This window comes from Fukomys damarensis, unplaced genomic scaffold (assembly GCF_012274545.1).
Source record: "Fukomys damarensis isolate Sample0158 unplaced genomic scaffold, DMR_v1.0_HiC HiC_scaffold_16, whole genome shotgun sequence".
NCBI lineage: Eukaryota > Metazoa > Chordata > Mammalia > Rodentia > Bathyergidae > Fukomys > Fukomys damarensis.
This window is the reverse complement of record NW_022900928.1, coordinates 28,705,249-28,721,943: the sequence shown is the minus strand read 5'-3', so window position 1 is coordinate 28,721,943 and position 16,695 is coordinate 28,705,249. Positions and strand designations below refer to the sequence as shown.

Sequence of the window (16,695 nt, the reverse complement as noted above, 5' to 3'; positions counted from 1 at the left end):
CCCAGCTCTGGGTTCCGCGGTCCGGAGCGGGCTGCCGGGCGCTTGAGCCCTGGCCCGACCCAGTGCGACGGGCAGGACTCCGCTGCCACCATCGCACGGGTCCACAGTTGCGGGCTTGTTCCCAGCCTTTCTGAGTCCCTCTGTCCCGCCTTAGCACAAGGTGGCTCTAGCCCGGACCTGAGTGCAGCGGAGTCCGGCTCCCCGAGCACCGAACCTTCCTTCTCCTGCAGCAGACTGCCTGGGACTTGGAATCGGGGTCCCACGCCTGGTGAGGGGTTCCAGGCAGGCAGGACAGTCGTACTGAGCCACTGAGCTAGTGCTGTGAGCCCAAGTGGTCGCCTTCCTCCCGCCCCCACAAGCGACTCGGCGCTTGTCCGGAAAAGAGCACAAGGGCCCCTTCTGCCCGGCGGGCCGGTGAAAGCCGAGGCTGCAGGTGAGAGAGCCCGGATGCGCGGCGGGAGCGGTTCCGACCCCTCACGGTGGGGCTGCAGCCCGCTGGGGGCCTGGAGGGGGCGCGGGCAGAGGCTGGAACCAGCTAGGAGAAGGAGAGGAAGAAAAAGGGCACTTATTGAGCGCCCATTGTTTGCAGGTCCGCGCCCCGCCCTTGCACAAATGGTCTCTCACATAAGGTTCAGCTGCTACTCGGTGAGATAGATGTTGTGTATTGTTATGCGTGCTGACACATAAGGAAACTGAGGCTCAGCAGGTCTGAAGGACCTGCCTCTCTTCCTGTTCGGGATGAGACAGGGGGGAGGAGGTAAAGAGAGAAAAGAGGGAGGGAAGAAGAAAAGAAGTGGGTAGTAGCCAAGGAGGGGTGTGCAAGGTAGGGCCACTGGGGCATCCAAGTGCGGGTCAGGAACTGAGGAGGTGGCTTCTCCTTGCTCCTCAATCTTAGAGCACGTCAACTCACAAGAAAGGAGGCCCAGAGTAGCGAGCAGAGGTGGGAAGCTCCCCAGTTCCAAAGCTTCTCTCCCTGAGGCCCCAGGATGTTGGACTACAGGCTCTCCAAGGCAGACAAGGAGTGCTTGAGATGCTGCTTATCTACCGGGGAATTCACCGTGGAGATCCCCGAGTCAGACCGCTGAAGAAGCTGGAGGAGATGTGGTCCCTCAGCATTTCCCCCAACTCACCTCCTCCCCACGACTGATGAGGCCACTGAGGACCACTGAGGGAGCACAGCTGTTGCCCCAGGTCTTAGAGCCAGGGAGTGGTTGAATCAGAAGTAGACTTGAGTAAGCCTTCCAAACATCCTTCACAGTGTCCACTCCCCTCCCCAGTTTGTGGCTCCTGTGTGAACATCTGGGGTTTTCCCCACCCTGGTGTGAGGTCAGGGTGACCATGTATGAGGCTGCCTTTAAAGTCTGTGTGGTTGGTGCTGGGGCCTGAGACATGCCAGCTGCCCCATAGCCTTTGGCCCAGATTGCAGCCTTGATCTTAGTCTCACTTGGGCAGGGGAGAACTTTCTGACCCAGGAAGGGAGAGCTTGCTCAAGGTCTTAAAGCTGGGGCTACCAGGATGGGGCACTGCCTCCAGCTTTCTTGATTCCCAAGCAGGGGCTTCTTATACTGCACTTGGGGCCATCCATGTAGAGTGGGGGTTATGAAAGAGCCCTGGGCATGTTCTGGGGTAGAGGGAGCCCAAGGTCTTGGTCTGGGCCCTGTAGCCTTGGTGGGGATTGTTTAACCCTTCCTGTGCCCGGCTCCCTGGAGTCAAGGGGAAACCACCTTGGAAAGCCCCTGGGAGGGAGAGGGGTAGTGGAGCCTGAAAGCTTGACTCTGGGGTTAGAGGGATTGGGGGATCCTGGAAGGTGACTAAAGGGCTTGGGATTCCCCCTCACCCCCACCTCCATCTGAGGATTCAGACCCTCATAATAATCCCAGATTCTAAACAAAGTTCCTCTTTGATGATATAATTTCACACCTGTGTTGTCATTTCATGGTATGGTAGAACTTAGCCCTGGAACATGAAGTGAGGCAGAGCAGGATTGGAGAGTTGCCTGGTACCTCCGGGATGCCTCACCTATAAAATGGGGTCAAGGCAGGCTGTGTGTTGCCTGCTCAGATAATGAGGCAGTTATATCAGCATACTGTTGAGTGCTAAGGAGTTTGTTGGATTTGCCAAGGATGGGCTTATTTACTACTTATTTATTTATCTTATTTGCAGTACTAGGGATTAAAGTGAAGGCCTTCACACTGAGTTACATCCTTAGCCTTTTGTGTGTGTGTGTGTGTGTGTGTGTGTGTGTGTGTGTGTGTGTGTGTGTGGTACTGGGGATCAAACTCAGGACCTTGCACTTGCCAGGTAGGTGCAGTGCCACTGAGTTACATCCCCTGCCCATCCTCAGCCTTTTAAATTTTTTTTTATGTTTTAGTTTGAGACAAGGTCTTGCTAAGATGTCCAGGGTGAACTCAAACTTACAATATACCTGTCTCAGCCTCCCAGAGTGCTGGGATTGTAGACATGAACCATTCACAGCCTGCTAGGGCTTGTATTAATGGCTACCTTGTATGGCAAACAGACTCAGAGAGGTGAAACTGCTTACCCACAACTTTTGAGTTTGCTTTAGGAGCTAATTGACTACCTACCAGGTGCCCACCGGATAACCTGGAAGTTACCTGGTGGGCCAAGTGGCAGCCTGGAACCTAAGTGACTAGGAGCCATAGACAGTGGTAAGTCAGACAGACCAGAGGGAGGTCAACCAGTGCTGCCTTCTTCCACTCTCCAACCACCTCGCCCCTTTGAGCCCGACTGCTTCTCTGTCAAAGTTGATTACCTCCCTTGCCAGGTCGTTGGGAGGACTAAGTGAGATACAGATATACAGTGCCTGGCTAAATGCCAATTTCCTTCCCTAAGAAAAGGAGAAACGAGTTTTTACCAGAAGTCCAGGAAAATGTTCAGACTTGGCGTAGGGTAGAACACAGGCTATACTTGCAAATTTTAAGACCTGTGTTTGCTCAATGTGGGTCATACTCCTCTGTCCCCTTCCTAATCTCAAAGTCTTCTAGAATCTGCTTGGGGACACTGGCAAGGGTCTCTGGATTCCGACCCCACCATGGCTTCTTGTGGGAGCATTAAGGAGGGGGAGCTGGTGTCCATTCCCTTTGCCCCATTGTCTGCCCTCTATAGGCACAGGGTGCAGTGAATAATTTATTGCTTCCCTCACTGGGAGGCAGACTCAGGGGCAAAGCTCCTAGTTCAGCTGAACTTAAGTCGTCTGGACTATGGAGTGAATTGTGTTTGTGTGTTTGTGTGTGTGTGTAGCAGTGGAAAGCAGGATAGGACAGGGACAGGATGACCTCTTACCAAGCAGCTCTCCTGTTTGGGGGCCAAATAGACCCCTGCACAGCCCTGGGAAGCAGGCTAGCTGAGCGAGGATCAAGTTATGGGCCTCTGATTTCAAAGAGATGGTGAAGGTACTGATAAGGGTGAGGTATTGGGCAGGGAAATTTGTAGAGGAGGCACTTAGCAGCTGGAGTCAGGGGAAGGCTTCATAGAGGAGGAAGGTGGCTGGGCCAGAGCTAGAGACAACTACTGGGGAGAGGGGTCATCAAGATTGTGCTATCTGCTCATTGTGAGACTGTGGGCAAGACACCTGACCGGCCAGGCCTCTTTCTCCTTCTGTGCAGTGAGCATAGCGATGCACACTTCTCAGGGTTTTTATGGGTGACTGAGGTCATGTTTGTAAAATGGCATGGAAGATACTCAGTGAAGGGATCTTCACTATGCACACGCACTAGCAGCAGGGGAGACGGGATGGTGTGGTCTGCAGAGAGGTAAGGGGCAGTCTGGGGTGGCGATGCTGGGTTTGGGGGTCAGTTAGGGGTGAGAAGAGGGATGAGTGACCAGGTGGGAGAGGAACTGCAGTGTTAGACCTAACTCAGGTTTCAGAGAGGAGGCATGGAATCACCATTCAGAGCCCCTCTGTGGCTACTTCTGCTTCTTCCATAAGACAAATCCAGGCCAATAGTTGTGATGTTCAAGTCTTTACCTGCAGCGGCCTCTGCTCACTACCATCTCCTAGCCCACCACATGTGGCCCATCACTGCAAGGTCCCTTTGCTGTGAGGTCCCTTCCATCAGAACTGTATCCCTGCCTCTGTTCAGCTCACCTCCCTATCCGTCTAGACCCACTTGGGTCATAAATTCCACCCAACAGAAACGGTCCTGGATTTTCCAACCTCTGGGCAGGCCGCCTCTGAATCTTTGACACTTAATAGTAATAGTAATGCCTACATCTGTAACATTTTATGGTTTGTAAAACACATCCAAATATTTAATACTATAACAATGATATTACTAATAGCAAATACTTTTTTAATACTTTTTCTGAGCCAGACAATGTACTAAGTATTTCACACTCTCAGTTCCATTAACTTTGGGAGATAGCTACTGTTATCCCCCAGAGCCTAGAGCTGAGAAAGGTGCATTGCCTGGCCCAGGGTCACATAGCTGGACAGTGAGGAGGAGGGAGTCAGGCCCATATCTGTTTGAATGGGAAATCTGCTTCTGTCTGTCCCTGAATGTCCAGTTTTAGGAGATGCCCTGTCTTCTCAGCTCTACCCAATGTCTTAAAAGCATTCTTTGCAAACAAAGAGCCAGGACCCATGCCTTCTCTCCAAGGCTGATGGCAGTGCTAGACTGAGTATGGGGCCCAGGAAACAACCCTTGGCCCCGGGCTCTGTGATGACTGGCTATGTGACCTGCCATGAGTCAGCCCCCTCTGTTGTCCTGTTTGCCCATTCTTTTGGTGAACAGAGCAGTGTCCTGGCTCTCCAGTTTTCTGCAGTGTCCTTTGTGACCCTGACAAGAGGAGGAGTTGGAGGAGACCACAGCACAGGGCCAGAGGATGTGGAGTGACAAATGGCTGTGATTTCTGGCCTGGCTGTTGTCTGGGCCAGTGAGTACTGTGGTCACCCGAAGGAGGATGGTGGCCTGGGCTGCAGGCAGCGTGGTCATTAGCTGTGATTGGCAGCCTGCTGGGCCAGGAAAGGTTGGCAGGCCTGGAGGCAGCTGGCCCAGCCACAGTGGGGTCATTGGTAGGGCAGCTAGGGCAGCCAGCTTCTCCCCACCTTGCCACCTCCAAGGCGGTGGCAGGTGTGCAACAGGCACCAGAGCTTTGTGGGCCACGGTGTGCCCTTGTGTTGTCCTGACTAGTGGGGAAATCAGTGAGGTCCTTCCAGGCCTGGAGCTATCTCTTTCTAGAAGCCTGTAGGACCCCTTTTTCCTCTGCTGATCCACAGCCTCTGTTCACTAACTGTGGTCTGAGGGTGGGAGTCGTGTAGAACTGCTTCCCTTGCCAGCCTGGCAGAACTAAACTCTGCAATGCCTCAACCCACCCCTCTTTCCAAGTGCCTAGCAGTGTGCCTGACACAAGGTAGCAGCTCCCAGGCCAGGAAAAGCAGTGCAAAATGCCTCTGGGACAAGTTGCTCAACTTTTTGTACCTTTTATTCTTTTTTTAACATATTACCTATAAAATGGGGCTGGTGAGCCAGTCATGGCAGTGCAGGCCTGTAATTCCAGGAGGCTGAGGCAGGTGGATGATGAGTTCAAGGCCAGCTTGGGCTACATGGCAAGTTGAAGGCCAGCCTAGACTACATAGTAAGACCCTGTCTCAATCAGTCAACCAATCAATCAAAAAGAGGCTGGTAGTGCAGTATTGTGAGGGTTCAATGAGATGAAGCTGTAGAGTACCCGTGGGGTCTGCACACAGGCAGGCCACCATGTTCTGCTCTGCCTGTGCCCTCATTGACCTCAGGAATGAGTGACGTGAGAAGCTGAAAGAAGAATCCAGCCTATAAAGCCAGGAAAGAGGGGGTGACAGGTGACAGGGAGGGCTTCCCCTAGGAGGTTGCTGTGTGTCAGATGGGACTTGCAGAGATCCATTTCCCGTACGTCGGTGCTATTGACAGCTAGCTGTTCATTAGGGCGACCCTGAGCCAAGTTCAGGGCAGGAAACAGGACTAGGAAGTCTGGGGACCGGCGTTTTTCTTCTCTGACCTTAGCAGCAGAAATGACCCAGTTGGGAGGAACTGTCTGAGATCCAGCTAGCAGATGGTAGGCAGAGAGTGTGAATCCTTTCTTAAAAGGAGGCAGCATTCGTTTGGCCCTTTCTCTACTCACATCCATCCACAGTGTAGAATGATTAGAAATTCTGCGGTGTGTGGGGTGATAGTAAACACGTAGGTGCAAAACCTCTACATGTGAAAAGTGAGCTCGTGAGGCAAGGGCTAGTTCCATCCATATCTGCGCCTGATAGTAAAGGGCAGGGCTCAAGTGACATAGGCAAGTGGGTTAATTCCTGTGGGCCTCAGTTACCTCATCTGTAAAGTGGGGCTGATTGTACCAATGACTTCACAGGGTTACTGTGAGAGTTAAGTAGATCATACAGGCAAAGCACTAAAAAAAGGCCCAGTTTATAATAAGCCCTCAGTGGACATGAGCTGTTATTATCTGTCTCCAGTACCTAGTGAGAAGCAGGAGGGAACAGGTGCTCAGGAGGGTATTGGAATGGATCCCAGGCAAAGGGCAGCTTTTCTGTAGACTGAATGAATGGATACCCTGGTAGGGAAGGGAGAACACAGAAGCAGTGACAACCCAGAGTGTGACAAAGTAGGCCAGGGGCTGGATTGCCCAGAGTCAGGTGAGGAAGGAGTCAGGGCAGGCTTCTCAGAGGTGGTGCTGCCAGAACTGAGGCCACTGTGAGGCCGTACTGTGAATGAGCTCCAAGAGGACGGGTTCCTCTACAAGGATAGCTGGTAAGGGCATGGCTGGTGCTGACCTCAGGGCTGCTCACCATGTAAGCTCTCACTTCCCACAACCCCATTGTTGTCTGCCTGTCAGTGATGTTCTACACTGAAGGCATGAGGCAGGCCAAAAGGCAAGAGGGGAGGAAGTGTGGGCTGCTGGCCTCAGAGGCCAGCTTGTCCCAAGCTGGGGACCAAGTCTCCTACAGGAAGGCATCAATGGGCCTGATATGAGTCCTTTCATCTTTGTGCTCCCAAGGCCTGCGGGCAAGCAGAGGGGGTCCCCCAGAGTGAATCCTGCAGCTGTTTAGCTTTTGAACCAGTGGACTCTCAAAAAACAATTCCATGACAAATTCATCACACCCTCCCACCCAGGAGGCTCAAAGGAAAAGTTATCTCCTACTGAGAAGAGAACCAGGACCTCCAAGTATCTTAAAGGCCTCACCCTACCCCAGAGACACTCCGAGGTCAAGGGCCCTTGTGCTGCCTCCTTTGTGGCTGGCTATGGGAACTTGAGGACACCCTTATATTTTGCCTGAGCTCTTAACCTCATAAAATAGAGTCTAGGTGATAAATCCCTTCACTCCTTAAAGAGGTGTGGGATGGGGACTTCCAGACCAGAGGGCTTGAAGACATCTGGGCGGGCTGATGGCTTTTAGACACATTGGAATAGTGTGGGAAATTTTTAAACGTCATTCAGGGCCCAACCCACTATCCCTGGGGCAAGACCTGAGCATCCTGTTAGCGCTTCTCAGGTGATTTTAGCGAGTCATCACTGTCCTTTGCAGCACAGCCCTAAGACGATGCACATCTCTAGGACCGGAAGCTCATTCTCCTATGCTGTCCCCTCCTCTGGAGTCCTGCCCTCCCCTCCCCCGGAGAAATGAGGGGTGTGGGAAGACTTTGCAGATGGAAAAAACCTGGATTCCGATGCTCTGCTCCTTTGGGCCCCAGTTTCTTCACCTCATCTGAAAAATGGGAATAGCAACAACCTGGCAGAAATAAGCTGTGTACGGAACACGTAGTGCCTGACACGTCATCAGTGTGCAGGGAACTGTCGCAGAAACAGTGGCAGGGCCCGCTGGACTCAGACGCTGGACTCCCCACCCTAGATGGGCAGAGATCAACACCTGGTCCTGGGGCCCTTCCTACTGTACCCCTTCTCTCTCAGAGATAAGACATAGTAGCAAGCATTTTGTTTTGCTTGGTTTTTATTTTAATGGTCAGAATGTCAGACTCTTGGTAACAATGAAGCCTTGTCTGAATCTGCTTGTTTTTCCAACTCGCCACCCAACTGCACCGCCCACTTGGGGCTCTGCCCCACCTGGGAGGACTGAAGAATGTTAGGGTTTTTTTTTCTTTCTTCTTTTCTTTCATCTAGAGGAAGACATCCAGGAGACACTGGACTGGAGGCCTCTGTGCAAGCCTCACTGATAATTGAACCTGCTGAAGTCAGCCACCTCTGTTGCGAGCAAATTTGGCACAGTGATATCAGTGTCGTTACCTGATGGCTTTTGGAGGCAGGAAAATTTGTGTTTGTGCCCTGGCTTTGGCACTGACTGGCAGGATGACCCTGGGCAAGTCATCTGTCTCTTTGAGCACCAGTATTCTCTCCTGTAAAATGCACAGCTAGGATTTGTGTCCTTTGGGGGTCTGGGAAGTGAGTGGGATTCTTAGAGGCCTACTATACAGTAAACCTCAGACCATCACAGGGTGCTCTTGGTCCTGTCTCCTCTGGCCATCTCTGTCCCCATCTCAGGCAAAGTTTAGGTGGACAGGGAGCCCTGCACAGGCAGTCATGTGCATCCTTTTCAGCAGCTGTCCTTTCCCCTGTGTGGTTAGAGGAGGCTCTGAGGGCCATTTGGAGGAAGGCTGCACAAGAGATTCTTGGTGGCAGGGCTTGGGCTCCTCCGCTATCCAGACAGGGTGTGTCAGCCTAGGGGTGTGTGGCACATCCAGAAAGGGCTGGTAGCAATGCAAGCCTTACTGTCAGGACTGAGCAAGGGCACAGCCATAGGAGAGTGGCTTTGGCACTTCATAGAGAGACCAGTGAGCCCTGAACACTAGCAAGGGATTGGGCCTCAGCTCTCTTTCCTCCCTCCTTCAACCCTCTTCATGCTCCAGTTGAGTGAATCTCCCAGAAGCCAGCAGCATAGAGCCAGGTGCCATCCGAAGGGTCAGTCTCCAGGGCCAGGCAGGCTGGAAAACTTGAGAGGCAAGTTGAAGACACTTCTAACCCTGTCAGTGGAAAGCCACGGAGTCGGTGAACACTCCCTCCTTAGGAGTTTAAGGATCATCTGTTACAAAGGGGATCTAAGCCTCTACTCCAAAGATGAATCAACATTCTAACTGCTACACAGAGAAGAGCTGTGGTGGCATCCATCTCTCCCACACTGACTCCTACCCCAAACCAGGTTGCAGCTGGCTTCCAGTGGCTTTGCTGGAACAGCCTTATCTCTGGAATGGATGTAACTAGTGTCAGGTGCTCCCAGGTGCATGGCTGGAACCAGCCTTGGACAACCACTTTATGCACTCCTTGAGTCTGAGGGCAGCCCTGGGCCATGTTGGCCTCTTGACTCCTGGAGTGGGCCATGCCACCCTGAGCTCAGGGCATCCCCCAGTAAGGGGAACATGGGGGCTGCAGGCCTGGGACAGATGCCGCAGGACCCTGTGATGGGGAGTCTGTCAGGTGTGGGGAGGGCATGGGGCTTCTTCTAAGCAGGGAGCAGGTGGCAGCCTGGTGCAAGGACTGAACCTGGACTTAAGGAGGCATGGTCAGGACAGGACAGATGACAGGGTGGAGCACTTCATGGGGAAAGCTTCTGAGATTTCCCTGGGGGATGTTTTCAGCTGGGGCACAGCTGGGCAAGCCTAAAATACAGAGCCCTTTGTAGCCAGCCACTGACGAATGCCTGGCATCCCTGGCAGCTCACATCTGGGCACCAGGGTAGCCAGTGAGATGCCCATGTGGCTGAAGTGGTGTATCAGTTCTCAGCAGGTCCTGAAGAGACAGGTGTGTGGGACTTACAGTCAGAGTAATCCTGCCTCTTGGGGCAGAGTTTAGAAGGTACAAGGCAAGTCACTTAGCTCACCAAGCCTCAGCTACCTCTGCAATGAAGGCAGCAACTCTTACCTTCCAGGCTGTTTTGAAGGTAAAATTACATAATGGATGAGACGCCACCTTATATATTTAAAAAAAATTTTTTAACCACCTTATATTTTAGAAGAAGAGCTACAACCTTTCTCACCCCCTCCACTTCTCTGCATGCTGTCCATTCCTAATGCCTCTCCAGGCAGTTCTTTCATCCCACTGAAGTTCTTTCCTCTTGTTGGGGACCCTGCAAAGGCAGGCTGAGCCCATGCTTTCTCTACCCAGATGTGCCTGTCATTACCTGCTGTGAATGAGGCAGAGGGTAGAACTGGGTGTTGATTTTCATCTTTCCTTCTTGGGGCTAGGAGGCCCCAAGGGCCAGAGCCTCCTGGTCATGGTGGAGTTGAGTGGTACATCACCCTGACTGCTCACACTGTTTTTCCCTCTCTGATGCATGCTCCAAAAAGGGTGGCTCTGGGGCAGTGGAGAGAGCCCTGGGCTGAGCCTGTAAGGCTTATCTTGGCGGTCTTGCTGTGTGGCCTGAGGCTAGTTAGCAGCAGCTCTGGGCCAGTGGGCCTATAGTATGTCTATGTCCTGGGTTCCAAGTGCAGATATATGCAGTTCTGCTAGGAGATCCTTTTCCTGTCTCTCCTCTACTTGTACTCCAGCCAGCCGCAGAAGATAGCAGATCCAGGGTCCTCTTCTGGCTGGTGGTAGGAACTGAGTTTTCCTCTCCAACTGGGGCTGTGAGCTCAAGATTAGATTAGAGAATCCCAGTGGCTTGGCTGGGACAGCCTTATCTCTGGAATGGACACAACTGGTGTCAGGTGCTCATGGGTGCATGGCTGGAGCCAGCCTTGGGCAAACACTTTATGTACTCCTTGGGGCTGGCCAGCCATTGCCTCTCTGGCCAGGTTGGCCTCTTGACTCCCAGAGTGGAAGTCAGGTAGGTAGCACCTCTTTCCTCAGACCAGGGCTGCAGAGAGCCTAGCATTCCTTTGCCTACCTACACAGCTACTCATAGCTCAGGTAGGCTGGTTTGGGGAGTCTCTCTTTGGTAGATGTGTCCTTCAAGCTGTCCACATTCACCCCTGTTTTAGAGGTGGGAAACCAGAGGCTCAGAGAGGTGAAACAACTGGCCTGTCACTGGGGTGTGATGGGGGACTCTGGAGTGGCTTCCATGGCTGGGGCCCAGCCATGCCCTCTAGGCCCTCAGTAGGGCTGGAACACAGGACAGCCAGGTCATCTGGTCCAGGAGGGACCTGTGGGCCTCAGGAGGAGCCTTGCTTTGTTGGCCATGAGGGGTCAATGATGGCTTCTGAGCCTGTGGATCCCTTTCCCAGGGAGGCAGTTGGCCAAAGAATGGAGGAAGTCAAGGATTCAGCAGCCCAGGAGTTCTGGGTTGGCCAATTCTGAGTGCTCCTGGGAATTTAAGTGTTTGGTTTCAGGGAGGAATGGAGACCTACTTCTCGTTGCCTAGTTTAACTTTGCAATGCACTCTGAAGCCCATGATGCCCTGAATCCTTGAAGAGTCTATGAGGAGACCGACCTTGTAGGGTTTGTTTGGGAGGCTGGAGGGGAGCTCTGGAAGCAGACTGGCCTGGACTTACACCTCCCACCATCTCCCAGACCGCAGGCAGGTTAGGAACCAGAGAGCCTTATTTTGCTCATCTGTGAAAGGGATGCTCTACCCCACAATGAGTTAGCAACCCCTGCTTTGCTGGCTGTGTCCATACAGTGAGAGAGTACCTGTGACTGCTGGTCCTGTACCCAGAGCCATGTAGTATTTTTAGGATTTTTACCACCAGCCTCATTTTAAAGATGGAGGCTCAGAGAAAAAAGGCAACTTGCCTGAGGCCACAGTGATTTAGGACTAAGCCACAATTTAGCTTGCTTTTCCATACTTCCTGTCTGTGGATTTTCTTCTACAACCTCTTCCCTTCCCTCCCCTGCTCTCTCCTGCCTTCTGTTTCCTGCTCCTCCCCTCCCTTCTCTTTATCTCCCTTCTCTCTTTTGTCTTCAAGGGACCAGATACCCAGAATTCTCTTTACCCAGAATCTTCCATGCGTGATGTTGTCTGGCCTAGCAGTGCATAGTAGGTACTTTAAAAATGTTTGTCCTATGTATGATTGTGTTAATGTGTAGTATAAATGTAAGAAGCAGGTTTTCAGGCAGCTAAGTCATGTGTTGTGCTTTGAAGGCCTCCTTGGCTCCCTAGATCTTTCAAAACAACTAATCGTTTTGGTTAAAACCTTTGTAAGAAACAAACAAACAAAAAAATACCCCCAACTCACACACACACACACACACACACACACACAGAGCTTGATTACATCCTTTCCCTGCATATGGCCAACATGGTTAACCTTGTAGGAACGGACCTCATGAACCCTGACTGCTTTGTGGAGGGTGCTAAGGCCCCTGGCCTCCTATCCTTAATGACTCCAAGCCATTGAACTGTTGAACTTGGTTTCTGGCTATTCCCACCCTTCCCTTCATTCTGCCACCCACAGACCTGCCTCCAGCAGCCCTCGAACCTCATCCCCTCCTGCTTATATCTGGCCTTCCTAATTTGCCTCTTTTACTAGTTGTGGACTGAGAAATATGATAATTGAATTTATTAAAATCAGTTCATTTGTTTATTCATTCATTCATTCATTCATCCTTACCTATTCAACCAGCTTTTGGTGAGCCAGGGCCTTGCTAGGGATCCCATCAGTCCTGATGGAAGACTGCTGCATGGTTTGTGTTCAGTCACCATCTGACCACACTCTTCTGGCTGCACATGCAGAGAAATCATGATGCACACAGTGAATCTCGGCACAGGGCTTTACAGTTTGCAGTCAGTCTCTGCTTGCATCATCACACTGAACCTTCACAGCAGCCCTGAGAAGAATGTCATCCCCAGTTTGCAGATCACAGAAGCAAAGCTCAGCAGGTTGAAGTTCTCTGTCTTTTGGCCAACTCCTCAAGATCTCTGGCCTTTTACCTTTCTCCATCTCTGTGTTCCATGTGCAAACCTATATGATGTCACCTGCTTTTCTCCCTCTCATCGAGGATTGTTGCTGATGGCTGAGGTCAGATTGTCTGCCTCCATAAAATGGTCACGCAGGGAATAGTGGCTTTGGCTGGGTACCAGCCTTAAACACACTCCATCACACAAACCTTTTTCTACAGTGGACCCACCAGTGCGTATTTCCCAAACTCTGCGCTGGGAAGCCCTAGTTCCAGGGGGCCACTAATAGGCCCCAGGATGCATGAGCATACAGACTTGGGAACTACTACACCACAGAACTCAGAAGAGACCCTCTCAGGGCCTTTGGCAATGTGGATTTGAATTAAGGTGACAGAGCATAGAGCCATCCTTTCCCAAATGTGTTTGAATGTGCACCTCCTTTAACACACAGAAACGTCTGGGGCTTGAGCAAGCTGATGGCAAACCTCACCTTGCTGTTTGCACGGAAGATGAGTTCCTAGTGCTGTTTGCATTTTGAAAGTGCATTGTGGGACATTGGTTAGTTCCAGGAAAGGCTTGGTAATAACTGTGGGACTATAGGGAACAAGAGCATGGGGAAGGAAGAGATATTTTTATTATTCATCTACCAAATCATCATACTTAAGGCATCCACTGTGTGCCAGGCATAGAGCCAGCACTGGAAAATGCCAAGACAAGTCTGACTAAGAATCTTCCACTTCGCTTCCCCATGCCCACTAAGTGTTTTTAAAGAAAGACAAATACAAGCCTTAAAAGGAAGAAGTAATTTTTTTCATTGTTCTGGGTTGTGGTGGTGGGTGGATGGGTGATACATTCACTCAACTCAGTGGAGCTGTACCAAGCCCCTACTTAATGTCAAGTCCTCACAGGGACCTGAGCAAGTGAATCTCTTCAGGACTTATGCAAAGGTGGTTTTTGTTGTTGTTGTTTTGTTTTGGGGGTTTTGTTTTGGTACTGGGGATCAAATTCAGGACCTTGCGAGGTAGGGAGTGGAACCACTGAGCTAAATCCTCGGCCCTAATACACAGATGTTATAAGAGAGGTCAAGAGTATGGGGAGACCCAGAGGATGGAGAGAGGGAAGGGCTTGAGTGAGACTTTGCAAAGAGAACATGGACAGGTTCTGGCTAGACAGGAAGGGAGGACATTTTCAGAAGAGCAACGCCAGAGCAAAGGTATAAGGTGTGGTGATGCATGGGGACATTATAAGGAACCTTGGACAGTAGGGGTAGAGGTCAAGGGTAGCCATTGGAGGTAGGGCTAGAGAAGTACTGAGGTAGATCATGAGCGTCAGAACACCAGTGGGGGTGCCCACCTGGCTGGTGCCCAGTTGGTGTTTGTGGACTGACTGGACTTGCATAAGTTTTGCCTCTCTATGGGCCTCAGGTTCCTCTCATTTGTGATCAGATTAGGTCACTGGAAGTGGGCTCCAATTATTCTGGGTAAATGAAGGGAAGACTTGATCACCTTCTCCCCTAACCTTGAGGTTCTCTCGGTGTCCTACCTGTGCTGAGGTCTGAGGCTTCTTGGTTAGGGGCAGACCACTTACTGCCTCCTCATCCTAGAATGCCCTGGTAGCCTTGCTCATGGATGTTAGAGGGCTCCAAGCCTCCACATGAGCAAGAGCAGGGTGTGGTGGGAAGGGAGCTGAGCCAGGCCAGAGCTGAGGGTTGTATGCCTGTAGAAGCACAGTATGGGGGGGGCGGATTCTGCTTTGTGAAAATGGGCAAAAGAAGCGGGGGGCAAAATACGTAGCCTCAGATCTTCATTGTCCTCATCTATAAAATGGGAATCATAGTAATTCCCACACTAGGCTTTTATGATGATTCAGTGAGATAAAATTTGTGAACACATATTACAGACTGACAACCTATAAACAGTTCTGGCCATCAGTAATATTTGTCCAGTTTCTATTAAACCCCCAGGTCACTGGCCTGCTCACCCTCTTTTCTAGAAGTGTTCTCTGGTGGTGGGGCTCTCTGTTCTCCACTCAGGCTTCTCCTACTGGGTAGGTTTTATTCAGGCCATAGCAGAAGGAGCCTATGAATTATGTACAAGTTGTACGTTCAGGCCCATACCGTGTGTCTGCAGCCCAGTGCCTTCACATTGAACAGGGAGAGAAATCCTGCTGTCCCTCCTGTTACCTGGGCCCAGGGCCAGATGCTGCTCCTCCCCAGCTTCCCATCCTCTGAGGAGGGGGGAGTGCATGTTAAGAACTCCCCCTGCTCCCCAATTTATCTTCCCTGCTCACAGGTGGGGTCCAATGGGGCCTGCATTGGACTCTGTCTCTGGGGAGCTGGTAGGGGGTGGACAGTTGGAGTTGGTAAGTGTAGGATTTGAGGGGCAGAACAAGATGGTCACCCCTCTATCTCTTCCACTTATCTCTGTCAGGCATCTTGGATCTCTGGTATGGATGCTGCTTTATTTCAGTTTGGCCTGTAGCAACCAGTCGGAGGAGCCCTCTGCCTGTCAACATAGAGACCCTGGTCAAAGCTACTCCATCCAGAATGTGGTGCAAGAGGACAAGGCTAGATGTGCCCGGCATCCCTTCGTCTGGAGTTCTGAAGGCCTTTCTCAATGCCTTTGTGCCTGAGCAGCTCTCAGATGGTGTCCTGGCCCCACCAGGGCAGGATAGAGGGCAGACAGCTGGCAAAGCTGGCCCAAGAGGCTGCACAGATGCTCTCTCTGCTTGGGTTGGCACTGTGTGCATGCATGTATATTCATGTACATGTGTGCATGTGTGTGTGTGCGCCTTGGGGTGATAGGCAGGGAGAAGAATATAGTTAATATCATAAACTTAAGTGATTTATTGAAAAAAGAGCTCCTCCCCTGTCTGTGCATGTACATGTGTATGTGTGTATACATGTGGTGCTAGAGATCGAACTCAGGCCCTTGCACATGCTAGGCAAGCACTTTACCACCGAGCCATACTTCCTAGCCAATGCTTTGTCTTAAAAAGGCCAAGCAGGAGTGTACTAGTTCCTGTCCTGGCTCTATCCCTTTGCTCGTGCAGCATGGTCTTATACTTGACCTTGCTGAGCCTCTGCTGTGAGGTGCTGCTGATGAGGGCAACTCCCAAGGCTGGAGCAAGGTCAAAGCAAACAACCCAGTGGGTGGCTTACTAGTAGAGTGCCAGGTAGGTAGTAGGACACCAGTTTGCAGGTCCAACTCCAGGCAGATCGATGAAACTGGATGTTTTCCCTTTTTTCTTTTTATTACTGTTTATTAATTTTACAAATGCCTTTAGTTATTTGATCTGTGGTCTCTATAAGAAAGAAGGAAGAAAAATGTCCTCTAAGCTCCTGGAAATGGTCAGGACAGCTAGAAATGGTTAGGAACCTATCCCTCTAGCACCTGATGTCTGTTACCTTCCCTCAGGCACCAGGGAAGGCCTGGTATCAGGCAGCCCTGGGTGCAAGACCTCATTCTGCCACACTAGCCAGGTGACCTGAGTGAGGTCCTTAATCCTCTCTGTTCCAGTAAAATAGAAGGAATATAGACCGAACTCTCAAGGTGCTGGGAAGTTCTGATGAGAAATAAATTATAAAATCCTTCTAGGATAAAAATAAGCCGATAGGTAGTGAGTGTATGGGGGAACTGGAGTCGAATGCCCAGGGTGCAGGCCAATGGTCCGGGTGGCCGGGGCTAGGTTCCCAGTCTTGGTGGTGGCCAGGCTTTGTGATCACCAGCCAAGAGGAGACTCTTTTTTTTAATAGAACAGCTGGTTAATTAGCCTCTGAATGCTCCTGAAATGTGTCCCGTGAGTGTCCCCAGCACGTGTCAGGGTCAGCCCTTGCCAAATCATGTGTGTGCTCAGCTGGCCAGCCTAGAGCATGAGTCTGTGACCCACTGTCCTATCCCCTGATT

The 16,695-nt window shown here is 51.3% G+C and overlaps 1 protein-coding gene across 5 annotated transcripts in view; it reads left to right on the top strand.

Moving 5' to 3' along the window:
• Positions 1-6: 6 nt before the first annotated feature.
• The window catches only part of Gdpd5 (glycerophosphodiester phosphodiesterase domain containing 5), a 93,991-nt gene continuing 77,302 nt past the window's right edge, over positions 7-16,695 (top strand). For all 5 annotated transcript variants that reach the window (XM_010603309.2, XM_033764224.1, XM_010603310.2 and 2 more), the window contains exon 1: positions 7-433. The gene's annotated coding sequence lies outside the window, so the exon portion shown is untranslated. The remainder of the gene's footprint in view (positions 434-16,695) is intronic.